Genomic DNA, 12925 nt, shown 5'->3' on the forward strand with positions numbered 1-12925 from the left:
AGCTGGTTAGTGTCATCAAAAAGCTGTTGGTCTTTATTATTTTCGCCTGCAATGTCATGTCATATTGTTGTTGAGTAATGAGAATATATAGAGAGATGACTTATTGGATGAGGCTTTTGATGTGGCTACTGTATTAACTGTATGCTACAGTATATCCCGTGACTGGATGTTTTTTTAATAGGGCTATTTGTTTATTTATTTATATTTGACATAATACTTACCATCAGAAGTAACCCTATAGCTCTCAACGTTAACACAATCTTCCAATTTGCTTTGCAGAGTCAGTGCATTCTTCTCTAGTCGCTAGGATATAAACTGCCTTCATGTTAATTGCAATATCAAGGAGCCCATACAGGTTTTCTTCCTGTCATAGAAATTAGGTCAAAGCTCTCTCCCTCTTCACATGTCTGTTTCTGAAGTCATGTGGGAATGCAGCTTTTGCCTTGTTTTGAGAAATGGCAATGCTAAAAAGAAAAAGAAATAATATGGTGTTATGCAAGTCTCCTCCTTGGTGGGTTAATCACAGTATTGCTGGATCTGTGCGGTGCTGTTCCAACGCGCCCGGTTCCAAGTTGCTGGTAATAGGCTACACCAATGGTCGGCAACCTTTTCCATTTGGAGTGCCAATTTATCTTACCATTTCTACCAATCTGCGTGCCAGTTATGATTTTCATATGCACATTTTTGTGGAACAGTTTAATTTAATTTCTTATAGTATTTTTATCTAAAAATCATTGTCTGTGGTTAATCTAAATTATATCTAAATCTAAATGAAAATTATACAAATCTTAAAGTAACTTTTATTGCCATTGTCAACTATGTAAAAATATCCAACATAAAGCCAACACATAAAAACATTGCAGCCTGCAGGCAGAAAATATCCTGATAAAAATAAATATCCTATGAATCACATTGGCTATGCGTGGCCTGTTTGCAAAGAACTTGAAACATTACATCAACTATCAACTGGTTCCCCAGAAACTCCTGCTGGCAAACTTAAAACATTGGAGAAAATATTCTGGGCCCTCAGAGTTTCCCGTGCCAGTAAGCATGGGACGGACACAGCTGTAGGCTATTTGTGCAAGGGATAAGAAGTAATCAGGTTTTTTATGACGTTTCCACTGGATCTGAGCATTACATTTTTCTCTTTAATTCCTAGTGGTTATCGAAAGGAGAGAGCTTGAAATATTATTCCAATACTTTGAGGAACTATTGTCATTGTCAATTGATTCTAAAAACAGACTTTGTTTACTTACAGTTTGAGGTGAAAAAAATTTACTTTGAGAAGCTCCACAGCTCATTAGTGGTGGTGAGTTAAGACAATCAGAAATCTTATCAGACATCCCCAAATGGGTACATTTATAGGCCTACATTTATGCACAGGCCAGGTAGACTAGTCCTACGTCTATATGCGTAATCAGGTGCTCGTCCTTACTCAACATTGACAGGAGCGTTTCAAACCAAAGACGATTAATAAATTGACAAAACTTGTAAATGGAATGAAATTAACAAAAACGTCTATCTCACAAGTGTAGGATATGATGTGAGTTCTGCAAAAGACATGTCCACTCCGACAATGAGAATGGTAAATTACTGTAATAATAATATATTGAATGCATTAACAGAAATTACGGTAACCGAACAAACATTGGAGATTAAAAATAATGGGAATTAACAGTAAATGTAGGCTACAAGTGGTTATACAGTGGGGAAAAAAAGTATTTAGTCAGCCACCAATTGTGCAAGTTCTCCCACTTAAAAAGATGAGACAGGCCTGTAATTTTCATCATAGGTACACGTCAACTATGACAGACAAAATGAGAAAAAAAAATCCATAAAATCACATTGTAGGATTTTTAATGAATTTATTTGCAAATTATGGTGGAAAATAAGTATTTGGTCAATAACAAAAGTTTCTCAATACTTTGTTATATACCCTTTGTTGGCAATGACACAGGTCAAACGTTTTCTGTAAGTCTTCACAAGGTTTTCACACACTGTTGCTGGTATTTTGGCCCATTCCTCCATGCAGATCTCCTCTAGAGCAGTGATGTTTTGGGGCTGTCGCTGGGCAACACAGACTTTCAACTCCCTCCAAAGATTTTATATGGGGTTGAGATCTGGAGACTGGCTAGGCCACTCCAGGACCTTGAAATGCTTCTTACGAAGCCACTCCTTCGTTGCCCGGGCGGTGTGTTTGGGATCATTGTCATGCTGAAAGACCCAGCCACGTTTCATCTTCAATGCCCTTGCTGATGGAAGGAGGTTTTCACTCAAAATCTCACGATACATGGCCCCATTCATTCTTTCCTTTACACGGATCAGTCGTCCTGGTCCCTTTGCAGAAAAACAGCCCCACAGCATGATATTTCCACCCCCATGCTTCACATTAGGTATGGTGTTCTTTGGATGCAACTCAGCATTCTTTGTCCTCCAAACACGACGAGTTGAGTTTTTACCAAAAAGTTATATTTTGGTTTCATCTGACCATATGACATTCTCCCAATCCTCTTCTGGATCATCCAAATGCACTCTAGCAAACTTCAGACGGGCCTGGACATGTACTGGCTTAAGCAGGGGGACACGTCTGGCACTGCAGGTTTGAGTCCCTGGCGGCGTAGTGTGTTACTGATGGTAGGCTTTGTTACTTTGGTCCCAGCTCTCTGCAGGCCATTCACTAGGTCCTCCCATGTGGTTCTGGGATTTTTGCTCACCGTTCTTGTGATCATTTTGACCCCACGGGGTGAGATCTTGCGTGGAGCCCCAGATCGAGGGAGATTATCAGTGGTCTTGTATGTCTTCCATTTCCTAATAATTGTTCCCACAGTTGATTTCTTCAAACCAAGCTGCTTACCTATTGCAGATTCAGTCTTCCCAGCCTGGTGCAGGTCTACAATTTTGTTTCTGGTGTCTTTTGACAGCTCTTTGGTCTTGGCCATAGTGGAGTTTGGAGTGTGACTGTTTGAGGTTGTGGACAGGTGTCTTTTATACTGATAACAAGTTCAAACAGGTGCCATTAATACAGGTAACGAGTGGAGGACAGAGGAGCCTCTTAAAGAAGATGTTACAGGTCTGTGAGAGCCAGAAATCTTGCTTGTTTGTAGGTGACCAAATACTTATTTTCCACCATAATTTGCAAATAAATTCATAAAAAATCCTACAATGTGATTTTTGGGATTTTTTTTCCTCAATTTGTCTGACATAGTTGACGTGTACCTATGATGAAAAGTACAGGCCTCTCTCATCTTTTTAAGTGGGAGAACTTGCACAATTGGTGGCTGACTAAATACTTTTCCCCCCCACTGTGTATGTGATGGGGAATTGATAGACACAGCAAACAATGCACACAATGAAGTTAGGAAACAATGAATAAAAAGGCGCGAGAGCGCATTCTGGAGAGAGACGTGCCTTGTGCATCTGAGCCACAATCCTCCTATTCTTGGACCATGGCATCCCCGCAGCCTCCTCAATGGATTAGTCCACTGATGTTATGTGGGCAGCTTGTCTCTCCCTTTTCTGTTTCCCTTCCTCCTTGTTTTGTCCCCTCTTTTTCTGTTGTATGTGTGTTTGTCCCCTTTATGTGGGTGTGTCTGGAGTGGAGCAGGGGGCGTGCTCAGGATCTGCCTCTCCTGTGCAGCTGCGGGTTGTTTCCAGTGATTCCTGCCTACGCAGCTGCATCCTATTCTCTCATCAACCTGCACTACTTATTCCTGGGCATGGCTCTCCACCGGCGCCAGATCGTTGTTCTTACCAGAGCGGTAACTTGGCTCACCAGTAAAGTTATTTTGTCTTTGTCTTTTGCCTGGCTCTCCACTCTCCTTAACCCGTCGTTTGTTTTGTCTTCAGTTCAACATACCTCCCAACCTGCCTGCCTTCCTGCCTGTCGGTCTGCCTGCCTGCCTGCCTGCCTGCCTCAGCCTCTCCTTCCTCCGGAGCCGACTAGCCCACTCTGTTCCTTTACTTCAGTTGTTTTTGGACCAAGACAATTTGAACTTTTATTAAAATATTTTTGTTTCTTCCACTCCCTTTGTCGTGTTGGTTTCTCTGAGTGTTGGGTTGTACCATAGCCATAACAGAACGATCTGGCCATGGACCCAACAGAGAAACAGCACGGGGCAAACCAAGACAGCTTCCAACAAGCTATCCAGGCTCAAGGAACGTTGCTAGGACAGCATGACCAGTTGATTCGGACTCTTGTGGAAGATAATCATCAACTGCTGAACCAGGTGACTCAGTTAACTACACACGTCTCTAAATTGTCTGTTATCAGTTCTCCATCTCTCTCTGACCCCCAGTTTGATGCACCCCAAGTTGTTTCCTCGGACACTAGGCAGGCTTCGTTCCGTCGGGAACCCCCTGTCACGTCGCCTGAACCGTTCAATGGAGAATTGGACAAGTGCCGGGGATTTTTGCTTCAGTGTGACTTGATTTTTCGGCAGAGACCACTGTCATTTTCTACTGATTCATCTAAGGTACATTATGTTCTGGGGCTGTTAAGAGGGAAAGCTCTGGTTTGGGCTGAGGCTGTGTGTTCAGATCAAACTTTGACTGGATTGACTTTTGCTGATTTCTCTGCTAAATTGAAGACTGTTTTTGACCATCCTGACCATGTGGGTAATTCCTCCAAGATACTTTTTAATTTGAGGCAGGGTTCTAACAGTGTGGCAGAGTACTCTATTGAGTTCTGGACGTTGGCAGCGGACTCCAAGTGGAACAATGTGGCACTTCAAGGAGCATTTCTAAACGGTTTGAATGAAGCCATTAAGGATGAACTGGCTGCTCGTGATGAGCCACATGATTTACATTCTCTCGTTTCCCTGTCCATCAAGCTAGACAATCGGTTGCGGGAGAGGCGTCGGGAGAGAGGCGATGGGCCACATCTAGGAGGACGAGTTCCCCAGCCTCCAACCACTCGAGTCTCGCCTCTCCGGAGTCGGCAGCTTCTTGTTCCTGATTCCATCCCGAGCACAGAGGAGGAACCTATGCAAGTGGGTCGAGCTCGACTACCTCCAGCTGAGCGGCAACGGCGCCTCCAGGCGGGTGAGTGCCTGTACTGTGGAGACGCCACACACATTCTGGCTACATGCCCTAAGCGGCCAAAAGACAAGGCTCGCTCGTAACGGTGGGTCTACTTGCGAGCCCAGAGTTAGATCCTGAACCCATCATTCCCCGATTACAAGTACCTGTAACCTTACGTTTCCAGAGTCATTCCCTGCCACTCTCAGCTCTCATAGACTCAGGTGCAGAAGATAACTTTATTAGCCACCAGTTCGTTACACAAGCTCGTATCCCCATGGAGCCACTACCTACCCCCATCCGGGTCACAGCCCTTGATGGGCGCCTCCTCGCGGAGATAACTCATCAAACCACCCCCGTTTCCCTAGTGATTTCTGGCAATCATTGTGAAAGCATTCAGCTAAGAGTTATGTCTGGCTCAGCTACCTCCCTAATCCTTGGCTTCCCCTGGTTGGCTCTTCACAACCCACAAATTGATTGGACACGTCACACCATTTTCAGTTGGAGCACTAACTGCCATTCCGAGTGCCTGAGGTCAGCGGTTCCCCCCACTAAGTGTAACCCAACTCCTCCCTCAGCTCCTCTTGATCTGTCATCTGTCCCCAAAGAATACCATGACTTAGCGGAGGTTTTCAGTAAGGACAAGGCTCTGTCTCTACCACCACATAGGCCTTATGATTGCCCTATTGAACTGCTTCCTGGTGCTCCCTTGCCCTCTAGTCGGTTATACAATCTGTCCCGACCGGAAAGAGAGGCAATGGAGCAGTACATTGGTGATTCTCTGGTCTCGGGCATAATCCGTCCCTCGTCGTCTCCTTTGGGTGCAGGTTTCTTTTTCGTGGAGAAGAAGGACAAGTCGTTACGCCCCTGTATCGATTTCAGGGGTTTAAACAACATAACGGTTAAAAACAAGTATCCCCTTCCACTCATCAACTCAGCTTTTGAACCTCTGCATGGCGCCACAGTGTTTTCCAAGCTCGACCTCAGGAATGCTTATCACCTTGTCCGAATCCGTAAGGGAGATGAGTGGAAAACCGCTTTCAACACTCCACTGGGACATTTTGAGTATTTGGTCATGCCCTTTGGGCTTTCAAATGCCCCTGCGGTTTTCCAAGCCATGGTGAACGATGTTCTTAGGGATTTTTTGAACCGTTTTGTCTTTGTATACCTGGATGATATTCTTGTTTTTTCCAAGTCACCCGAGGAGCATGAGTCACACGTCCGTCAAGTCCTTCAACGGCTCTTGGAGAACAAGCTGTACGTCAAAGCAGAGAAGTGTGAGTTCCACAAACAGTCTACATCGTTCCTTGGATTCATAATTGAGAGCGGGCAGGTGAAGGCGGACCCCGAGAAGATCCGGGCAGTGACGGAATGGCCCACACCCACCACCCGTAAGCAACTTCAACGATTTTTGGGCTTTGCTAACTTCTACCGTAGATTCATTAAGGGTTTTAGTAGAGTGGTGGCACCCCTTACAAGACTCACATCTCCTAAAGTCCCTTTTCGGTGGTCCCCTGAGGCGGAGCAGGCGGTAGGGGTTTTGAAGGAACTGTTTTCCACCTCCCCCGTGTTGATACACCCCAATACCTCTCTGCAGTTTGTTGTGGAGGTGGACGCGTCGGACTCAGGTGTGGGAGCAGTCCTCTCCCAGCGCTCCCCCACTGACCAAAGGCTTCACCCCTGTGCTTTCTTCTCCAAGAAATTGTCACCCACAGAACGGAATTACGACGTTGGAAACCGGGAACTGCTGGCGGTCAAGCTTGCACTGGAAGAATGGCGGCACTGGCTGGATGGAGCTGAATTGCCGTTTGTGGTCTGGACTGACCACAAAAACTTGGCTTACATCCAAGCCACTAAGAGACTCAACTCACGCCAAGCCAGATGGGCCCTGTTTTTTAGTAGGTTTAACTTTATTCTTACATACAGACCGGGGTCAAGAAATGTTAAACCAGATGCTTTGTCCCGCCAGTTTGCTGACCCTTCGGAGACCAGCGAGCCTGAGGCAGTCCTGCCTTCCTCATGCGTCGTGGCGGCTGTTCAGTGGGAGATCGAGTCTCTTGTGAAGACTGCACTTGCCACGGACCCGGGACCGGGTGATGGACCTCCCAACCTACTCTTTGTTCCCGAGACGGTCCGGTCTCAGGTGTTGCAGTGGATTCACACCTCCCGTTTTGCTGGTCACCCTGGGATGAGACGCACGTTGACGCTGCTTAGGAGACATTTTTGGTGGCCTTCAATGGAAACTGACGTTCGGGCTTTTGTGGCAGCCTGTTCAACCTGTGCTCGGGGCAAAGCCTCCCATCAGTCCCCTTCGGGGCTGCTGCTACCCCTCCCAGTTCCCAGCCGTCCCTGGTCCCACATTGCCATGGATTTTGTCACCGGCCTACCCAAGTCTGAAGGTAATGATACTATACTTACCATTGTGGACAGATTCTCTAAATCTGTCCACTATATAGCATTACCAAAATTACCGTCTGCCAGTGAGACAGCGGACCTCCTAGTCCAACATGTATTCCGTCCCCATGGAATACCTGTGGACATCGTATCTGATAGAGGCCCACAGTTTACTTCCCGTGTTTGGAAGGGTTTCTGCTCTGCTTTGGGTGCTTCCGTTAGTCTGTCCTCAGGGTTTCATCCCCAGACCAACGGTCAAACAGAAAGAGCCAATCAGAACCTCGAAGCAACCCTTCGGTGTGTGGCTGCTCAACATCCATCATCCTGGGCTAAACATCTGCCCTGGATAGAGTACGCCCACAACTCCCTCACCGCCTCTGCCACCGGTCTTTCACCCTTCGAGGTTACCATGGGTTATCAACCCCCTCTGTTTCCTGCTCAGGAGAAGGAATTGGCTGTTCCTTCGGTTCAGGAGAACCTCCGCCGCTGCCAGAGAGTGTGGAGCGACGCTCGGGAAGCATTGCTTCGGACCACCGACAGGAACAAGACAACAGCGGATAGGAGCAGGACTCCCGCACCTGTGTTTCATCCTGGTCAAGAGGTTTGGCTGTCATCTAAGAACGTACCTCTTCGTACCAAATCACGCAAGCTGTCTCCTCGGTACCTGGGTCCGTTTGTGGTGGAGTCCATTATTAACCCCGCTGCGGTTCGTTTGAAGTTGCCTTCAGCCATGAAGATACACCCTACCTTCCACGTCTCCCAACTGAAACCTGTGTCCTCCAGCCTTTTGTGTCCGCCGGCTGATCCACCTCCACCTGTTCGCCTCATTGACGACCATCCGGCCTACACCGTCAGTAGGCTCCTGGACTCTCGGAGGCGGGGTATTGGTCTCCAATACCTAGTCGATTGGGAAGGTTATGGACCAGAGGAGAGGTCTTGGGTCCCTAAGCGTTTTGTGTTGGATCCTCAGCTGATCACGGACTTCCATCACGACAACCCTGACAGGCCTGGTGGGTCGCCAGGTGGCGACCATTGAGGGGGGGGTACTGTTATGTGGGCAGCTTGTCTCTCCCTTTTCTGTTTCCCTTCCTCCTTGTTTTGTCCCCTCTTTTTCTGTTGTATGTGTGTTTGTCCCCTTTATGTGGGTGTGTCTGGAGTGGAGCAGGGGGCGTGCTCAGGATCTGCCTCTCCTGTGCAGCTGCGGGTTGTTTCCAGTGATTCCTGCCTACGCAGCTGCATCCTATTCTCTCATCAACCTGCACTACTTATTCCTGGGCATGGCTCTCCACCGGCGCCAGATCGTTGTTCTTACCAGAGCGGTAACTTGGCTCACCAGTAAAGTTATTTTGTCTTTGTCTTTTGCCTGGCTCTCCACTCTCCTTAACCCGTCGTTTGTTTTGTCTTCAGTTCAACATACCTCCCAACCTGCCTGCCTTCCTGCCTGTCGGTCTGCCTGCCTGCCTGCCTGCCTGCCTGCCTCAGCCTCTCCTTCCTCCGGAGCCGACTAGCCCACTCTGTTCCTTTACTTCAGTTGTTTTTGGACCAAGACAATTTGAACTTTTATTAAAATATTTTTGTTTCTTCCACTCCCTTTGTCGTGTTGGTTTCTCTGAGTGTTGGGTTGTACCATAGCCATAACAACTGAGACAGGTGCAAATCAGAAAGGTGTCTTGTGTGCCATTAAAAAATAATATATTTGCGACTACTCGACTAAAAAAATCTAATGTTTTCGTCACAGACCCCTTTTGTCATACAGTATTCCATATAAGGCACTGAGACCTTATGAACGTTGCACAGTATACCCTTAATCTTGTAATAAATCAAATCTAGTGATGCATAACTTGACATTTCTGCCATCCATTGTGACATTGTGGGAGGATAACCAACCTTCCAATTAATGGCAATGCATTTCTTAGCCGCTATAAATGCTAGGTTACACATTTTCTTCTGATAACGGTTTCCAGTATCAACATTTCCAAGCAAACAAAAACAGGGAGAAGGGAGAATCTGAATCCATTTATCATCATCAATAGTGTCTCCCAGGTCTTCTTCACATTTTTGCTTGACATGTTTTGTGTCATCAGGAAAAGCCTCTATCAACCCTTGATACAGTTTGGAAATCAACTTTAGAGGTTTGTCAGACTGCTTTAAAATAGTTTCAATCTTTGAAGCTTCTGGCTTGTCCAGTGTTTGCTGCACAGAGAGAATAAAGTGTTGTATCTGCAAAAGTTCGCCTCAGCGTCGTCACAGACTGGTCTTCACTGGTTACATGACTGTGCTGAGGCCCCTGTCACCATCTGATCCTGCTCAGATGAGGCATGACAAAGAATTACCTTGGTGTACATTTATTCATTATATTATCCAATAATATAATTAATGGTTCAATAATTGAAATGACCATTATTCACAGATCCCAGACTATCCATCAACTCAAGATGGAACTTTGTATCCATTCACTGATTGTTATCATACACTGCAAAATTCACCTGAGCTCCGTAGACTGGTCTTCCTTGGCTGTCTGACCCTGCTGGGACACCTGTCACCATTTGATCCTGCTTAGACATGATGAGCATAGTGTTGTGTACTGACTGTGCACCATGACAGTGTAGCCTGTAGAGCTGTTTATACCGTGTTGGTGTGAAAAGTAGGGAATTAGCTAGGCAAACTGACAGATCAATAATTTGACATTGCTATACTGACGCTAATAAAAACTCACATTGTGCTGTGAGAAAATGTCAGAATATCGGTCTTCAATGGTTTGGCCGCTGGTTTCATCGTTTGATTTAGGTCTAGTGTGATTGATACAAAAATAATAGCTAAAATACTAGCCAACTTTTGGCTAGTTCTAGTGGTACATCAACTGGTGAAAACTAGCCAAGTTAATTTACATCTGTCGAAACGTGACAAAAAAGCTACAAAACATTTCCATACACACAACAGCTGTTAGATGCTGCTACCTGACAGATAGCTAGAGGCTAGAGCTGAACTGGCTGTGGTAACTGCTAGCTAGCTAGCTTAATTCTCTTCAGACAGAACTTCAGTCGACAGGTGATGAAACATTAGCTAAATTTACACGTCATTTACACTACTACCTCAGCACTGGGAATATATATTTTGTCTTCTGTTAAGTCAAACAGCTGTTACCTTGCCAGCTACATCAGTCAAATAAAGAGGTACCAGTTTCTGCTCTGCTTGCTTTTACAACCCAGAGAAAAAGCGCAACACACAGAGACAGCAGCTGCAGACAGCAGCACCGTGCTGGTCCTATAATAATAGCTTTGCCTTCACACAGCCTGTCCGACGCTCTGTGGTGTCCATCCGGTCCTAAATCCAGCCCGCTGAAACCGCCAAACAGCCTACCCGACCGCTCTGAGGTGTCCACATGCTCCTAAAGCACATCGATGCTGTTTGTATCACAGTGCAATTATAAAACTGGGGGGGACAAAAATGCAATTTCAGAATGTGGGGAGGTCATGTCCCCAGTGAAAGTTGCGCCCCTGGCCTATTGTAGAAGTGCTCACAAAGTGACTTTTTGGACCAGAATGCCAACATATTCAAGAGATCAAGGTGCTCAAAGTTTACGTATTTTGCATACCCCACCATACCATGAGACATCCATGTCTTCATCACTGGAAATTGATTAAATTATATATTTTTCCTACAGATCTACACAACCTACTCCACATTTTCAAAGTGATAGAATGTGATAGAACATTTTCCAAATTAAGAACAAATACAAAAACTGAAATATCATAATTGGATAAGTTTCCACCCCCATGAGTTAATACTTGGAGGAAGCACCTTTGTCTGAAGGTACACAGCTGTGAATCATTTTCAGCTGAGAATAATTTTAATTCTACCAACTTTGCACAACTCTTACGGCAACATACATTGCATTCGGAAAGTATTCAGCCCCCTGACTTAATCCACATTTTGTTACGTTACAGCCTTATTCTAAAATTGATTACATTTTTTTCCTTCTCATCAATCTACACACAATACCCCATAATGACAAAGCGAAAACAGGTTTTTAGAAAGTTTTGCAAATTTATACAAAAACATACAGTATCCAGACCCTTGAAATTGAGCTCAGGTGCATCCTGTTTCCATTGATCACCCTGATAGAAAGAGGACAGAAAGAAGGGAACACATTGTTACTTTGGCCCAACGCCTAGAAACTATGTGTGCAAGGTCATGATCAGCTAATTGCACCCTGAGAGCAGAGACACCTAGTTTGTGCATGAGTATAAAGAGTGCTGAAGGGGAGCACCCCTTCAGAGCTTCTGACAGACTTGTAATTTGAGTATTAAGTTTGTTTTAACCTCTCCAGCCGTGATAATAAAGATCTGTTCAGTTAACTTTGACTTGGAGTCCTTAGTGGTAATTTCCATGACAATTTGGCGTCACGAAACAGGATGATTGATTCTACCTGTGGAGCTCAGCATTGGGGGTCTGCGAGGGAACACCGGTGTCACATTCCATGTGAAGGCGTGCAAGGGAAATTCCCGTCTGACCAAAGACGACGTGGACCCGCCCAGACCAGACCTCCACTGTGGGCTGCATGGGAGAAAACACATCATCTACAAAACTTGGAAGGACTGACAACTGAATATCAGCAAGTCAATTTAAATGAATTTTGAACAATAAGAACTGTTTTGAGAAGCTTAGAAAAGGATCCAGAGTCCCAAGATGGGACTAGGCGGGGATAGAGGGACCCCGTCAGCAACGTTGTCTATAGGTATTCAGGGATACTTACGTAGGTCTGGGAACTACATGGAAGTTCTGGGAACTCCATTTTAGGATTTAGAGAATAGTAAGTGATTGAGTGGAATGATTTTTGCATGATTGACTAATTTACTGAAAAAGGGAAATTAGTTCCCAGATGATTGAGGTATGAGTGTGATAATTGTTAGAGTAAAGTAAATTGTTAAGGTATAATTCAAAGTAATAATGGGGAAAGGGAACAGTAAAAGTAGATATGAAGACCCAGATTGGGCACCAAAGGGACCCAGTAAAGTGATGACTAAAAGTTTTGTAAGTGGGTACTGTGCCAGACAGAAGATTGGACAGCATGGACTGATGGTGGTTTCCCTGAGGATGGCACCCTGAGCTATGAGAGGTGACACCCCGGTGAAAGTTGTCCCAAAGAATAATCACAGACCATATAAAGCTCAGTACCCTCTTAGCAAAGAAGCAGAAAAGGGTATTATTCCCATCCATCAGGCCCTGGTTGAAAATGGGGCTTGTATCCCATGCCCAAATTCTCCTTGTAACACCCCTATTTTACCTGTTAGGAAGCCACCTGGTGAATATTGTTTTGTGCAAGAGCTTAGAATAGTTAATGATACTGTTCACGCAAGAGCACCCCTGGTGCCGAACACAGTTACTATTCCTTCCCAAGTTCCCCCAGGGACCTGCCATTTTTGCCCAGGAAATGGTCGAGGAACCTGGAAGGTTTTATTCCCCCTGGGGGTAGTACTGTGGTTCAATACGTTGATGACCTGTTGGTCTGTTC

At 45.4% G+C, this 12925-nt stretch overlaps 1 protein-coding gene and 2 long non-coding RNA genes across 3 annotated transcripts in view; all 3 read left to right on the plus strand.

Annotated features, from left to right (window-relative positions):
* Positions 1-12925, plus strand: part of LOC311133294 (disco-interacting protein 2 homolog B-A-like) — a gene marked incomplete at both ends in the record, with an annotated part of 87234 nt that overhangs the window by 307 nt on the left and 74002 nt on the right. The gene's annotated exons all lie outside the window — the stretch shown is intronic.
* Positions 3674-4021, plus strand: LOC311133297. The gene is made up of 2 exons (XR_014613573.1): positions 3674-3758; positions 3847-4021. It is a non-coding gene; the product is annotated as an uncharacterized lncRNA (long non-coding RNA).
* LOC311133298 lies at positions 8645-8996 on the plus strand. Its single transcript, XR_014613574.1, has 2 exons — positions 8645-8729; positions 8818-8996. It is a non-coding gene; the product is annotated as an uncharacterized lncRNA (long non-coding RNA).

The sequence above is a fragment of the Coregonus lavaretus genome, assembly GCF_964263955.1.
Source record: "Coregonus lavaretus genome assembly, chromosome: 8".
Taxonomy (NCBI): Eukaryota; Metazoa; Chordata; class Actinopteri; order Salmoniformes; family Salmonidae; genus Coregonus; species Coregonus lavaretus.